Source organism: Castanea sativa, chromosome 8 (assembly GCF_040712315.1).
Source record: "Castanea sativa cultivar Marrone di Chiusa Pesio chromosome 8, ASM4071231v1".
NCBI classification, from domain to species: Eukaryota; Viridiplantae; Streptophyta; class Magnoliopsida; order Fagales; family Fagaceae; genus Castanea; species Castanea sativa.
The window spans coordinates 34,510,814-34,521,426 of NC_134020.1; positions in this window are offsets into that span (position 1 = coordinate 34,510,814).

The following is a 10,613-nucleotide window of genomic DNA, read 5'->3' on the forward strand; positions in this document are numbered from 1 at the left end:
TACAAATCACCATATGTAATGCAACAAACAATAAAATAAAGGAGTCCAACAATATCATGAGTACAAAGTGGAAAACCTTAGGAACTAACTCCAAGAAGAAATTTACTAATAAATTTGAAGTGTGCAATAGAAACTAACTCCTATCTCTACTTGAGACCTCCAATTAAAGTTACAGTTGTTACCCCACAAATGGTACCCATGACTCCAAGAACTTCTTGAAGATTCCATATTCGTAGCAAACCATGGGATGGCTCTGTGACTTTGGTCTTGATTTGCACTATAGCATCAACAACACAATAAAATAACTTTAGTATTTACTTTTGTACTCACGGGGTTAAAAACTTAAAAACGTAGAGGCTAGAGTTTTCTCTCTAAATAACATAAGTTAATTTACCTTTACAACCTTATGAAAGTTATGCATAATGAGCCTCTATATAGGCTCTCTAATTAGGTTTAAAATACCCCACATCGTTGGATTTATGATTTTTGTATCTTAAAGATTGAGCCTTGATCGAGAGTTGATCAAGAGGCTATTCTTGATTGATTAAGAGATGATCAAGGGCCAGTCGAGATTCCAAAGATTAGGGTCAAATGTGTCTTGTGTTGGCAAACCATTTTCCAAAACCTTATTCAAATGTAACTGAGTTATAAGTTTTTAGTGTCTAGAATTGTTGTTAAAGATCTACATTGAAGACATAAGAAACTACTTAAAACCTAAAGGTTATGCTGCCTCAACTGTAGGCTTGATCACAGGTCAACTAGTAGAGCTCTAAGAATTCTATTTTCTAGAGTTATGATGCATGATGACTAAGATGCCTAGGGATTCGTGAAATAGGAGGGTCCGTTTGGATAGAACTTATTGCTGAAAACTGATAACTGAAAACACTGTAGCAAAATAATTTTTAAATGTGTAAATAGTGCTGCGGGACCCATTTTTAATAAAAAATTGCTAAAAAAGTACATGCACAGCGCGCACAGTGCACGCACAGTACGCGCACAGTGCGCGCACTGCGCGCTTGTCTCCTGCAGCAGCAGCAAAAAAAAAAAAAAAAAAGGCAAAACTTGGACGCAAAACGTGGACGCTGCATCCAAACCGCACCTTAGGCTGAGTTTGGATACGGATGAAAATTATTGCGTCCGCGTCTGTGCGTTTTTTTTTTTTTTTTTTTTTTTTTTTCTTCTGCTGATGCACGATTCAGGGGGGACAGCGGTTACTGTTCATGCACTGTGCATGAACAGTAGCCGATTTTGTTGACTTTTCAGCACCTCTGTGGGTCCCGTGTACTGTTCACGGGACCCACAAACTTCACTTTTCAGATTTTTTTAAATTAAAAATGGGACCCACGATACTATTCACACATTTAAAAATTATTTTGGTACAGTGTTTTCTGTTTTCAGTTTTCAGTTTTCAGCAATAAGCTGTATCCAAACGGACCCTTAAAGTCATATTAGGGCTGAGTTTGGATACGGATGAAAATTACTGCGTCCGCGTCTGTGCATTTTTTTTTTTTTTTTTTCTCCCGCTGATGCACGATCCAGGGGGGACAGCGGTTACTGTTCATGCACTGTGCATGAACAGTAGCCGATTTTGTTGACTTTTCAGCACCTCTGTGGGTCCCGTGTACTGTTCACGGGACCCACAAACTTCACTTTTCAGATTTTTTAAAATTAAAAATGGGACCCACGGCACTATTCACACATTTAAAAATTATTTTGGTACAGTGTTTTCAGTTTTCAGTTTTCAACAATAAGCTGTATCCAAACGGACCCCTAGGTCACCATAAATAAAAGAACATTTTGGTGAAGAGGAGTTTTGCTACAATGACTGTGCGCCAAGGGTTTTGTACCAAGCGTCATCTCAAGGACTATATTGAAGATCAAGTAGCATTTTCAAGTGAAGTTCCTGTGTAAAGACTACTACAGTCAAGTTGTTGCTATTGTGAGTTAGACATGGATTGGATATCCATGCACAGTTGAAGAGATCAACAAGATAAAAGAGTTCGATGGGTTGGAGTTGTGTGTAGTCACATGAGTAAATACAATGGTGCTAACTTCAAATAGTTATATCTTACTTATTTCAAATCCAAATTAAGTCAAATTTGTATCCATTTTGAAAGTCTAAAGATATTGGTTCGAGTAAAACAAGTTTCTCTAAATATTCATTATGGTGTAAAAGATATGAGTAGAATATCATCGACTCGGCCTCTTTGAGCAAATCAAAATGTAGTCATTTTGGAGCAATTTTTGATCCAAACTCAAGTACTCAACCTTAATACAATTTTATTGATACAACCAAAATTTGATATGTTTTGAAACTAAAATTTGCCAACACATTTATGAACTGTAGGAGACATGATAATTAGCACACGCTGTAAAAAAATTTCATTGACAACCAAATTTTGTTTTGGTTATTCATATACTTATCTTCTCAGAAGTTGGGGAAGCGGACGAGAATAAACTAGTTGACTCAATTGCTCTGACACAAAATTTATCAGCAAGTTGATTCTAATGATGCACAAATTGTTTCAATTGTTGTTAAAGTTCTCACAATCTCAAATTACAAGATACTTTCAAATTATTGATAATGTTGGGGAAGCTAAAAAAGGCAAACACGTTACTTTTGAATGAAACGAAACTAAACACATTAACTTCTAAATGAAAACTTCGAATTCACGAGGGGTTTTAGGATCCACAAAGTGACAGGGTTTTAGAATCCACTAGAGATAAATAATAAACAAACATATTTGTAATTTCATAAATCTGAAAAACTAAATTGCCTTGAATGCTACAATGCTTTTAAATGGTAAAAAGAAAACACAGGGCATTTAGAAAACCTTAATTTGTGCTAATTGTGAAAATTAAAAATACCATATTTAGGAGATGTCCTAAAACATACTGTTCTTATTTTAACTTTTAAACTAAAAGTTATTAAGAAAATAAATATTACTGAAAACAGCCAAAAGGCCCAAAATGCATATTTCAAGGGCTTAATGAAGGAATTTGCCCAAAAAGCAGCTTCAGTTGTGGTTAAAGGCAACTAGTTTTACTGTGGTTAAAGGCAACTAGTTTTACTCTCAGCGCTTTCGCTTCATGTTATCAATGATTTATATTGGTACTTTTCTACTTTCCGAATTTCTCGCACACTAACGTCTAATGGTCTTTCTCTTTCTGCTCAAGAAAAGTGTGTGCTGTCACTAATTGTTGCTTAGAAAAAATTCTAGAGGGAGTAAAAACAAGTACGTCCCATAGTGTTTCAACTATTTGTTCTTGTAGTTGGCAATAATTTTCGATTTCTGTGGACTTTGAAAGAAAATAGGTGATTGGATCTTGTAGAATTTGTCCAGACGGCATACGGTTCCCACTGTTTAATTAGTTTAACTTTATAGAGGAAAAAACAAGTTGAGTAAGGCGTGTGTCTGCTGACTCTACCCTTCCGTTTAATTAGCATATGAGAAATGATATGTCTACTATATTTTCACAATATTTTTACAATAAATCTTAAGTGGCAGGTTGTTACTGGTTGTTATTATTAGGACAAAAAAAATAATCTTAGTGTTAGGTTCAAATTTGAACCAATAACAACTAACCACTTATGATTTGTTGTGAAAATATTATAGACGTAGCATCTCTCTAGCAGATATTATACTATGTAAGCCCGAAAATTTGGTAGAGAATTCAATTTAAGAGGGGAATAAAATGTGATATTTTCAATATCACTTAATTTGAGTGTCAATTTGGTATTAGACTTTTTGATTTTTGATTTTATTTTATAGAATTTTGTTCTATTATGTCCACTTTTAATGATTGTGCTCTTTATCATTAAACCAAGACACCAATCGATTTTTGGTACAAATGAGGATTGAACTCAAATCTCTTATTCTAATGATTGTGTTCTTTATCATTAAACCAAGACATCAATCGATTTTTGGTACAAGTGAGGATTGAATTCAAATTTCTTATTATAATGATTGTGTTATTTATCATCAAATCAAGACACCAATTGATTTTTGGTGTCGATTTTTAGTGCAAGGGGAGACTGAACCCATATTTTTTATTCAACAATCAGAGATCTTATTAGTTAAGCTAGTTAGAATCTATAGACTTTTTGATTTAAACAATTACAATTTTTGAACATTGTACTAATATTTTTTTTGAAAATAACATTTTTTTTAGAAACAAACAAACTGCTAAACACACACATAATTACGTAGTGATGTATACAATTTGCCATGTATTTAATAACATATTTGATCACATGATGTATACAATTTTTTTTGAAATAATAATCAATAATTTTAAAATGTCATTATAATTATTATACACACATGATTACATTTGTTAACTTTAAATAAATATACTGACAAAAGGTCTAATTTTTTACCAAACTAAAGTGCAGGGAGTGAATTGTTCAAAACTTCAAATTGAAAGTTAAAGTACCAAATTAAAAGTCACATTGAAATTTAAGTTTGATGTTTGCAAAAACCTTAAAGATGCTCCACTCGTCTTTATCCCAACCCTGACATTGTTTTCACCGAGCCAAGGGGCTTTGAGAAGCAGTACGTAATTACCACGCATCATCAGTTGGAGTAATATATCACAGGGATGGCTCAAACTTTACAATCTTTCGCAAATTTTTTATTAAGAAAATCAACTCACCCATGCCCACTTGAGCTACTTGGAATCTCTCCAGTGGCATTGGAATTAGGATAAATATTATTTATCATAAAAAGGTAGCTTTTATAAGCATCTTTTATCAAATCAATCCGATGATGCCCAGGTCTTGATTTGTTTCTAATTAGACTACTGGTTTTAGTTTTTTTTTTTTTTTTGCTGAAGACTACTGGTTTTAGTTTTGAACTTACCTGTTCGAAAAGATTCTATTAAAAAGAAAAAAGAAAAAAAAAAAAACCTTACCTGTTCTAAAACGTAAAACATGTCAGGAATGATTAGCTTTGTTCCAATCGATTTATATTGGCGAGTCTTATGTGTAAGAAGAAAACGAATCCTAGGTAAGTTTGTCTGTTAAGGTTTGTCTTTTAATGCGTTGATAAAGAAGCTTATCTTTGTCTTTTAATGTGTTTGATAAAAAAGCTTATCCTTTTTTATGAACGTGTATAATTAATTGAAAAAGGTGATAAGATAAGTTTTTCATGTCACTATAAGTAAATGCATGGTTTTGAAACTCGGACCGTTTGTTGAACTGTAAAAGAAAAAAGTTCAAAGTTTTTGAGGTTGAATCGGGGTCGAACCGTGATGATGTCATAATTAATTGAATAATTAAATAAAGTTTAAATATATATATTAAATTTATAAAACTAGCAAAATTGACTAATATATCTATATATGTGGGGAAAATTTAATGATTTTCAAGTATATATTTAATAATTAAATAAGAAAGTTAATAATATAAAATAATAACCATGAAAACATTAAAATTTATGTTTAATTTTTGAAGTAAAGTTGTATATTTTTGAAGGATTTTAATTATAATTTTTTTTAATTCATTATAAGAGATAGATAATTTAATTAAGTAGAATAAAATTGTGTTAAGTTGTTTTTATATAAAAAAAAAATTGCTAAGGGGTTGGACCGCATAGTTCTTGCTACCGGTTTGTGCGGTCCAACCCTGGTTTTAAGGGTTCACAGAATTAACAAAAAATTCGGTTTTTTATGCTTAAAAAACTGGTTTTCATCCCGGTTCCCGGTTTTCACGGTCCAACCTCCCAGTCTGGTCCAGGTCTAAAAACAGTGAGTAAATGTTGTCTAACCGTGAAATGTTTTCAATGTTACTTATTAATCAAGATGATATTAGGAAAAAAAAAATAAAGGATTTGCTGTGGAAAGACCCCAGTCTTGAATGAGTGGGTTTTACCTTTTCCTTTAGGAATATGACACCACTTTATGTATGATAATTTGCTTACATATAGAATCACATGAATTAATCAGAGAGAGAAAACTGTAGAAAAAGATCGCTTAAAAGGACTGGTTCTCTAGCTTCCTTAACCCACTACTGAATAGTTCGTTCGGAAGGCAAGGCCTCTAGATCGCATTTAAATAGATTTTCGGAAGCATGTTCAAGTCTTCGCCTTCCCACTTCAAAGAAATGTCCTTGGTAACGACCTTCTACAAATTTGCTTTCCATAATGGCTTTTGGGTCAAAGTGGTGGGTGGGTAGGTATCGATCTTTGGTCTCATTGGTAGTCTCAATCCAACTCATACTAAAAGGATGAATTTTGGATATACTAAATTGCGGCTCACCTGCTCTTAGCTAATTGTATGATAAGAGTTGAAGTTGTTGAAGTCAGTCATGTTGAATTGGAGTTAGTTATGCTGAGCTGGAGTTATTCTGTTATGGTTGTTACAAGTAGTTAGTTAGTTGGTATAACTAATTGATAGTTAGTTAGTAGCTTTAGTGTAATGGAATTGGTATTGTAAAGCCTATAAAGGAGATTATATGAATTGTAAAGAATCATTCATAATGTTAATATAGAATCTTCTCTCTATTCACTTCTCTCTCTCTCTCTCTCTCTCTCTCTCTCTCTCATTTACAATTTCCTTAGGAGGCCTTGTTCCCTCGAAAAACTACTCAACTTATATCTATTTTTTCTTGAATTGAATTGATCCTATCAAATTGGTATCAGATTCGATTTTGTCACTATGGCAGAAACTCGATCTTCTTCTTTTCTTAATGAAAAAGTCAATGCTCTGTCATTGACAATAGAGTAACACGACCAAGAATTTTGTATAGTTCTTCAAAAGCTAGATGCAGTCACAAGTATGTTGCAGACCCTATTAGAAATTATGCAAGGAATTTCAAAAGTTGGCAATGGTTGGCAATAAAGCTACATCCCCTCCAAGAACTTCATCTCCAATGACCACAAATCATCAATATTCCATTCTGGCAACTATTCCTAAAGTTGTGAGATTGGAGTTTTCGAGGTTTAAGGGTGAGAATCCATCGGGTTGGGTTTATAAGGTTCACCAATTCTTCCAATTATACAATACTCCACCTAACCAGAAAATTTTGTTGGCCTCATACCATATGGAAGATGAAGCTCTGGTATTGTTTCAAGATGCTAAGGAATCTGGCCAGTTCACGAGTTAGGAAGCATTTGTGACAGCCTTACATGTTAGGTTTGGTGCATCAACCTATGATGACCTAATGGAAACTCTAACTAGGCGAAGACAAGTAAGTTTAGTAGCTATCTACAAGGGTCAATTTGAGGCATTGTCTAATCGAATCAAGGAACTCTCTGAGAAGCACAAGTTGAGTTGTTTCTTGAGTGGGTTGAAGGATGAAATAAGGTTTCCAGTGAAGATGTTGAATCCTCAGAATTTGAACACAACATTTGGACTTGCAAAAATCCAAGAAGAATACCTTCAGGCTAGTAAGAAGATAAGGCCATGGAATGATAATCAGAAGGGATCAATTCTTGGTCCACCACCATTGGTCAAGAATGAAGCTAGGGGTGTCAAATTGCCAATTCAGAAGCTGTCACCATCTCAGGTAGAGGAAAGGAAGAATAAGGGCTTGTGTTTTCATTGTGATGATAAATGGGTTGTTGGTCACCAATGTAAAACCCCTAGAGTCTTTTTGTTGAAAAGGTTATTGCAACAATTAACCTGTTCATATGAGGTAGATCCTAAAGATGAGTCAGTGGAGGAAGTTAGTGACCATTTAGGGAGTTCACAGGCCATAGTAGATGGGACAACTAAAATTATTCTTTATGCTCTGCTTGGTAGTCCATCACTAGGTACTATGAGAGTGTGGGGAAGGATTAACAATGAAGAAATAATAATCTTGATTGATTCTGGTAGTACTCATAATTTCTTGGATGTGTCTGTGGTAGTCCTTGCAAATACCCTTATTTATTGCAAATTGTTTTGAGGTGAAGGTAGCTAATGGAGCTGTGTTGAGAACAAAGGGGGCTTGTCATGCAATTTCTTTGAAAATACAGGGCACTAATTTCTTGTTGGATCTGAATGTGTTGGCCTTGGGAGGCTATGATGTAGTTTTCAGGACTCAATAGTTATACACTTTGGGTTTAATTCAATGGGATTTCAAGAAGCTGACAATGGGGTTCATTCAGTTGGGGAAATCAATTTTGCTTCAAGGATTGAAACCATCTGGTCTAGCTCTTCAAGATGCTGATGTTTTCTTCAAGCCTACCATCAAGAAAGGTTTACTTTGGCAGATCATCAACTGTAAATCTTCTACAGACCCAGTTTAGCAACATGCTGTGATTGACATCTTGCTGTAGGAATTCAACAAAGTCTTTGCTTTAACTACTGACCTACCACCTTATAGAGGTCATGAACACCAGATTGTATTAAAGGAGGATACTCAACCAATCTGCGAAAGACCTTACAGGTAGACGTGGCAAAATGGGTGGGTCGGGTCGGGTCGGGTCGGGTTAATTGGGTTTGCGGGTCAAACGGGTCACATGTCATTTTTAAATGGGTCAATCGGGTTGCGGGTTGGGTCGGGTTGGGTTGACTCATATTTTTTAAATAAGTTTTTTTTGACAACCTGTTTAGAGAGAATGAATAAAATCAATTAAGCAAATGAATTGCACTTAACGCCACTTGTTAATATCCTTCCAATTCTGACAGTTTTGGGCACGACAAAAATTATTTATAGTCATAAATTCATGATGGAAAAAGTCTTCAATGTTAATAGTTCACTGTCAAAATGCATATAATTACAAGTTTACATCTTCAAAAAGAGATAGATCTTAAAACAAACAAAACAAGTAAGCCAGCAAAGTAGCAAGTTATTGGTCTTCTAAAGTGCATATGTGCCGAATGTGTGAAGAAGGGCAGGCCGGAGGCGCAAGAGAAACTGAGAAAGACTGAAAGAGTAGAGGCGTAGAGCTGAAGTACTGAACTAAGGAACTTTCAGGTTTGTAACTTTGTATTGTGCATTTTGTTATTTTGTGTCTTTGGCTTTGGAAAATCTGAAAATGGACTACAGCTGGCAAGCATTGACCATTGAATGAGATTTTTTTTTTAATGGTTGTGACAGCCCTGTGTAACGTGTTGGACTTGTTGGTGTTGCGAGTTGTCTTGTCATAACAATTGTTTCAATTATTTATTTGTTTATAATTTTATATGATTATATCTGAATCATCTGATTACTAGTTTTGGTACTTAGGTGCTTTATGCACGTAGTATCTGGAGGTAATTTAAATATTTTTTTAGAAATTTTTTTTTAATGGGTTGGGTCACGGGTTATCCGGGTCGGGTCGTGTTAACCCACAAAAAAATCGGGTCGGGTCACGGGTCAACCCGTTTTTGCTTCGGGTCAAAAAAATCGGGTTCGAGTCAGGTATTTTTTGGGTTGGGTTAGAAAATTCTGACCCGTATTGCCACGTCTACTTACAGGTATCCATTTCATCAAAAGTGTGAAATCTAAAAAATTGTGCATGATTTAGTTGAAGCTGGTTCTATTAGAGTGAGTCACAATACATTTTCTTCTTTTGTCTTACTGGTGAGAAAAGCAGATGGTAGTTGGAGAATGTGTGTTGATTATAGATCTCTAAATCAAGCTACTGTTAAGAATAAATATCCTATTTCTGTTGTGGTTGAATTGCTTGATGAATTGGGTGGTGCTACAATTTTCTCTAAGTTAGACCTTAGATCAAGTTACCACCAAATTAGAATGAAAGATTCTGATATACTTAAGACAACATTTAGAACTCATGAAGGGCACTATGATTTTCTAGTTATGCCTTTTGGATTAACTAATTCTCCATCTACTTTCCAATCTTTGATGAATCACATTTTTAAACCCCACTTGAGGAAGTTTGTTTTGGTCTTCTTTGATGATATTTTAGTCTTTAGCAAGACCTTAGAAGATCATGTGGAAAATTTGAGGGCTGTTTTAACCATCATACTTGCTAATCAATTATATGCAAAGCAAAGCAAGTGTGCCTTTGGTTTTGTTAAGGTGGAGTACTTGGGTCATATCATTTCAAGTCAAGGGGTCAAAACTGACCCTAAAAAAACTAAAGCTATGTTACAATGGCCTACTCCAAAGTCTGTGAAGGCATTGAGGGGTTTCTTAGGGTTAACTGGATATTATAGGAAGCTTATTCAGGGTTTTGGTATCATAGCAGCCCCTTTGAATGCTTTATTAAAGAAGGATGCATTTTAGTGGACTTCACAAGTTGAATCTACTTTTAATTCTCTCAAATTGGCTATCTCAAGTCCCCCAGTTCTAGCTTTGCCTGATTTTTCAAAGCTGTTTGTGGTAGAATGTGATGTTTGTGGTAGAATGTGATGCTTGTGGTGTGGGGTTAGGTGCTGTTCTTATGCTAGAAGGAAGGCCATTGGCTTTTCATAGTGAAGCCTTTAAGGGTCGATGTTTGCACCTCTCTACCTATGAGAATGAGTTTTTGGCTGTGGTGAAGGCAGTAAAAAAATGGAGACCTTACTTGGTAGGGAAACCTTTTGTCATTGAAACTGACCAGCAGAGTTTGAAGTTTCTTCTTGAACAAAGGGTGGGCATACCTGCTCAACAAAAATGAATTATGAAGCTCTTGGGTTATTCTTTTGTGGTTGAGTATAAAAAGGGTAAGGATAATAAGGTTGCTGATGCTTTATCTTGAAGA